General features: G+C 38.0%; 1 long non-coding RNA gene across 1 annotated transcript; it reads left to right on the forward strand.

Moving 5' to 3' along the window:
• Positions 1-305: 305 nt before the first annotated feature.
• LOC147168805 (uncharacterized) lies at positions 306-4,795 on the forward strand. Its single transcript, XR_015095886.1, has 3 exons — positions 306-591; positions 682-1,037; positions 4,317-4,795. It is a non-coding gene; the product is annotated as an uncharacterized LOC147168805 (long non-coding RNA).
• The last annotated feature ends 1,264 nt before the right edge of the window (positions 4,796-6,059 follow it).

A 6,059-nucleotide genomic window follows, 5' to 3' on the forward strand; every position in this document is an offset into this window, starting at 1 on the left:
TAAAAAAGCAACCAAACCGAAGTGAATCGCGCATTTCGTTCGCGCTGCAGTAGTGACGTCACCAGCGAGCGCGAAGGCGCTTCTATCTATTTTATGATTTCTTCAATCTTAAAGTATCCAGCTTTTATATTCTTGGGTTTATTCACGCTTTTACAATTTTAGTCCATACATTTGTTATTTCAATGACATCTTTAATAATTTATTTCCAATGTTTTACCTTAATTCTTTTCCATATAACTTTATTGAACAACTGTAAACGGACAATTTCCAGCCAATCCTGTAGCGTGACGTCATCCGCGGACGACCCCGATACAATCTCGCATTCCGATCACATCTGGTACCCACACCGGTATGATAGTCAAGTCAATTTGTCATTCAAACTTTTTACAGGGCGCTTCTGAGCGAGGAGTCTTGCTAAGAACCTAACAAGATGATCGATTTATCATCAGAATAATTAACCCAGCGATTCCAAGGCGGTCTTCGCACTGCCAGGTGCTCTAAATGTATACTTTAACAAATATATTCCTTTCTAAAAGTAAAGTTTCTAGTCTGCAGCTAATGCATTCGCCAGAAATATGCAGTTTGTCAGAGGTGAGAGACGGAGGGAGGGAGTAAGGGAGGGATGGGCAACTCGACACAAGGAGGTCAAGATATTTCAGATGTCTCGACTCCCCCGAGCAGGAGGAGACGTCATGTCTGGAGGACGTGTCAACGGAGAGCGACGTGGTGACGCTGCCAGTGGGGTGTCCACCATGCATTTTTCATCACGCCTTGCTTTCGATGGGACTACAGGAGACAAGCATGCAGAATTCTGAGTGTCCTCACTTTATCTGAGCACAAATCCCAAGTTACTGTATCGGAGTTTTATGGCTCGTTTGCTGCACACATACGCAATGGCGACAATTAACATTTGTCACTGTTTATCTGTTGTTTGTACAGGTATTTATTTACAATATCCTACCAAACAGGCAATAGCCAAAGGACAAGTCGCTTTGAACCAAAATGGCTGACTTCCTGCATCCTTTCCTGCTTTTTGGGTACGTTTTTGACACTTTTTTTTTTTGTGCCTACCAGTTTTTGTGTCGTTAAATGAAACTGACTCCGACTGTGTGCAGATGGATTATTTATAGCAAACCGGATTAGGATCATTTGATTGGTTGCTTCTCGGTAGCTGATAGCATATAATAGCAGTCCCCATTTATAACGATATGCACTCGAAGTTGCTGTGGGTAAAATAGGGTCCACCTGCAACGTAGGATAATATAGCAGTTCCCAGTGGCGAATGAAAAAATCGTCTTGTGCGTCCTTGTCAACATGTGTCACTTCATTTCACCACTTGAGGGCAGCAGAGCAGCTTTTTTCAAAAGGGCTCCACAGCAAGTGTACGTTCTCATACAGTCATTTGGCACTCCGTTTATGAAATTGCACATTCGTCAGGGTAGAGCAGCAGCAATAAATAAATAAATAAATAAATGCAATTGTCATTTTGAAAGTGCAGTTCTAATTGATTTTATGACCATTAAAAATATATGAAATAAAATGAATACAGATAGATACGTTTTTAAAATATATGTTTACCAGAAAAGTGTATGTAAAGTTTATTTGAATAATAAACACCAGTACCTGAACTTTTTTTTCTTAAAATGCAGTATTTTAATTAAAATTCCATCATGGTAACCATGATGTAACTGACAACATGTACATGTAACATTTTACATTACTGTAAGTCAAATTGATTATTTATTGTTAACAATAAATCTATCAACCAATGACTAAATTACATAAATGAATTAAATAAAAATGTAAATACACTTTCATACTTTTAAAGTACTTTTTTTCCAATCACATTCATAGATGGGTTAATTTAAAAACACAATTCCCATTTTAAAAATGTATGGACAAATAATTTAATTAATTATTTTTTTTAAAAAATTAAAAAAAAAATCTTAGTCAGATGTAAAAATGCTTGGTTTGCCTGAAATCTTTAATTTTTATTTTTACAATTTGGTACTTGATTAGATAAATTAAATGTTTTTTTTTATATAAATTTCTAAATGCATGTTATGTTGCATGGGTAGACACAAAAGTGACAAAATGTTTGAAGAACAGTTGACTCTAACAAGAAAATAAATTATTTCAGAATTCTATTTTATTTACAATTAATCTAATGAATATATATATATTATAAATGATCATTCTACTAATAATACTTTTATTTGATGAGTTCAATAAATCAACCAACCAGTCATTTAATGAGCTAAATTAATGTGAAAAGATACAGAACAGTAGAACCAAAATTTGTATTAAAAAAAAAGAAGAAGAAAAAAAAAGGTGTATGTAAACTATGTAAAATGGTTAATTAAAATTATCACATTACAAAATATAAAATAAAACTTGAAGAAAGAATCATCAGCAATGTCATAGTTTATATTCAAAGGGTGCCATTCTGATTTGTAATTATAATTAACAATTACTTGGTAAAAAAAAAATGCAACATGTTTATTTAACTCTTTGACTGCCAGACGTTTTCAGAAAAGGGATGCCGCCAGTGCCAGCCGATTTAAGCATTTTGACTGATTTTCAAGGTCCACAGAAAATGTTCTGTTTGGACTATGGAAACACACGTACTACCAAATGAAAGATTGGACTTTCATCTTTCATCAGAAAAAAAGAGTTTGTTTCTACCTTATTCCGTTCTTTAGTAATCAACAATAGAAAATGGTTAGTTTGACCCAATTTCGCCCGTGTTGGACCAAAATACGGAGAAATCAAGCTTTTAGTGAAACGATATTATTTCATGCATTCTAGTGAATTTGACACTTCTTTTTGTCCATGAATGATGCCACAAACACCTAAATAGTGCTTTACTTCTATAAAACACTACCACCAAGAATGAAAAAGTGTTTTTTGATAGCAAAATACGTTTATTTACATTCAACAGTGTAACAATTTGACAACAATTTGGCAAACTATTTACAAATGTGTGCAACTGTGGTGCTATTTACAAATATGTGGATGTTTCAACGACAGTTTTTCTTTTTGTAACACTCTCCTGCGTGCAAGGAGACGCAACAGCATTTGCACAAGATTGCCTCTTCGCGTGCGCCACTTTCTTGCCGGCCGTTTTTTTCCGGGGAATAGCAAGTATATACTGCAGTGTGTGTCAAGTCTAATATCAGGATCATGCTACGGTTACGTTACGGTGGTGTTACGTCTCGCTTCCCCGTGTCCTTCAGTTGCTATACCGGGTGGTAGGAGATCCATTTTATCCACTCCATTCATGGTGGCATCGTAGTCCAGAAACAGTGTCTTCTCCGTGATCAGACTGTACCCGCTCCTCCGATGAATATGCATTGGACTCGGGGTACTCTTCATTGTCCGATCGAATGTCCGCTTGTGCAGCTCCGCGTTTTCCGGCCTTAGCAGCGCTAGCCGCGCTAGCCGCGCTAGCCGCGCTTTGCCGATGAGGCTTACTACTTGTTCATAACAGTCACGCCAAAGCTTCCAACTTTGGCGTAGAGCTCGTTGTCATCTTCATCATCATCATCAATCTGCATTGGTCGATGCCAACTCTCCATCGCCCGATCGAATGTCCGATTGTGTAGAAGTACCCGGCCGGCTATTGTGCGCGTTTTCCGGCCTTAGCAGCGCTAGCCGCGCTAGCCGCGCTTAGCCGTGAGGCTTACTACGTGTTCATAACGCCAAAGCTTCCAACTTTGGCGTAGAGCTCGTTGTCATCATCATCGTTGACATCAATGCGCTTTTTAGTATTGATTGATGCTTTCCGTCTTTGAAAAAAATGCTCAAGCTGAGCTGCTTGTAACCGGTTGCTTGGTCAAGCCATTGTGGCTTGGATCAGCCATTGTCTCCTCAACACTCTAGCTCCGCCTCACGTCTTCTACTGACGCCCACGGTGGGCGGCCCATCCAACCTTGTGCAAAGAGAGTCATCGCTGCCCTCTAGGGGCCAAAACGAGTCTTTGACTAATCAGATCAGCCTGATTCTTTCAGCACAGCTGCCCAAGGCTTTCCTGCACCCGTTTTTGAAAAAAAAAAAAAAAAACATAGGGGACGTCTTTTAACGTCCTCGGCGCCCTTCCCTAGGTTTATGCTAAACGTTTTATAACGTTTATGGCAGTCAAAGAGTTAAGATTGGATTTTACCAATATTTTAACTTTATGATATTTAATACATGAATAAAAATAAGGCAAAGAAACCGAATAAATCCACTTTAATAATCTGCTCTACAGGATTTGACGGGGGGACAATTGGGTCAAAACATTAACACGATACATCTCTCGGTATGCTACAATGCAGCTCCACAGCTCCCAACTGTAAGCAGTCAGTGGACTTGGAAGTGAGCGGGCCGCACCCGGAGGCCTTGCCAGGAACCCCTCATTTCCTGTTTTTGGATTCCGGTACACATTCACCGGAATATTCCTCCCATCATGTTCCTGTGCCGCCATTTAGGAAGCGGAAGGAGGATACCTTGTAGCTACGCCTGTAATATATTCCATCACGGTTCCAAAGCAGCATCCATACAGGAGCAATTGAGAGGAAAATGGGAGCTTGTGGATCTTTCCGGCACCACCTGCCAACAAATGCGGTCCAGTCGCTTTTCAATTTCAAGCCGCTGCCTTTTCTGCACGGTGGTAATTAGGGGTAAGATTCAGGGAGCGAGATGGGCCACACTGTAGCTGCAATAAAATATTTGTTCTACAGAATTGTATCAATTAATTCCTCAAAGTAAAGTTTTTCTTGACTGCGCGTCTTCCAGTAAATGTACAATGAACCTGCTTTGTGGTCCTGCTATTTTGTGGATTTTGTTCTGTTTATTTTGGGTGTAATTCCACTTTTGGCCACTACATTTTGAGATGAAAAGAAGAGTGAAAGTAGGAAGTATTTCAAGATCAAGCTCGTTTTTGCTGAAGATTGTTGAATGTGAAATCCTAATGAATCCGGCATTTTACTTCTACAGAATGCGACGGCTTTAAGTTTGAGATGATTGGACATTGCATTCTAAAAAAAAGTTGGGTGAAAAATAACCCAAATTGGGTCAAAATATGACCAACTCAAAAATTAGGTTGCTTTGTGGGTTATTAATTTAGTTTTACCTAACATTTTGGGTTAAATAACTCAAAGTTGGGTCGGTTCATTTTTTATCTAATTCAATTGGGTTATTCAATTTACCCAAAACGCCACAACAAAACCCAACAAATATGGTTTATTGGTGGGTTATTCAATTTGACCCAATGTTTTTGGGATGAAATAACTCCAAAAGTTGGATTGGTTCATTTTTGACATAATTCAATTGGGTTATTCAGTTCACCCAAAAAGTTGGGTCAAATATTATTATAATATTCTTTAATTTATTCAATTAATTATTATTAATTGGGTTATTCAATTTGACCCAATGTTTTGGATGAAATAACTCAGTTGGGTTGATTCATTTTTAACCAAATTCAATTGGGTTGTTCAATTTGCCCAAAAAGTTGGGTCAAATGAATAACCCACAAAACAACCCAACAAAGTGGGTTGCTTGAAGGGTTATTTAATTCGACCCAATGTTTTGAATGAAATAATTTAAAAAGGTATTTTTTGTTTGTTTTGTTTTTTACCAAATTAAATTCAATTTACCTAAAAAGTTGGGTCAAACAAACAACCCCCCAAAAATAGGTTGTTTTGTGAATTAATAATCTTTTTGATAACTAAAAAAGTTGGGTTGGTCCATTTTTGACCCAATTTGGGTTATTATTTACCCAAATGTTTTTAGAGTGTGGGGGGACATTCTGAGCTACCTCCCCCAAAAATATATTCTCGAAAAGAATAACACTAATCTGGGTGGGTGGGCTTTGGACAGCTTTTTTTTTTTCCCAACTCCATCTTTGCAGGATCATCTCCCCCTCCACTAAGGAAATAAACATTGCTGACACATTTTCTGTCATCTATGTAAGCAAACAGTAGGTCCCTAATGGTCTATTCTTTATTCAGATTTGACAACATGGTAGAGTTATGTCATACGTCCCTGCAGGACTAAATTGTTTCCATTAATCTTCAGAC

Source organism: Leptonotus elevatus, chromosome 9 (assembly GCF_054856555.1).
Source record: "Leptonotus elevatus isolate MCC_2025b chromosome 9, RoL_Lele_1.0, whole genome shotgun sequence".
Classification (NCBI taxonomy): Eukaryota; Metazoa; Chordata; class Actinopteri; order Syngnathiformes; family Syngnathidae; genus Leptonotus; species Leptonotus elevatus.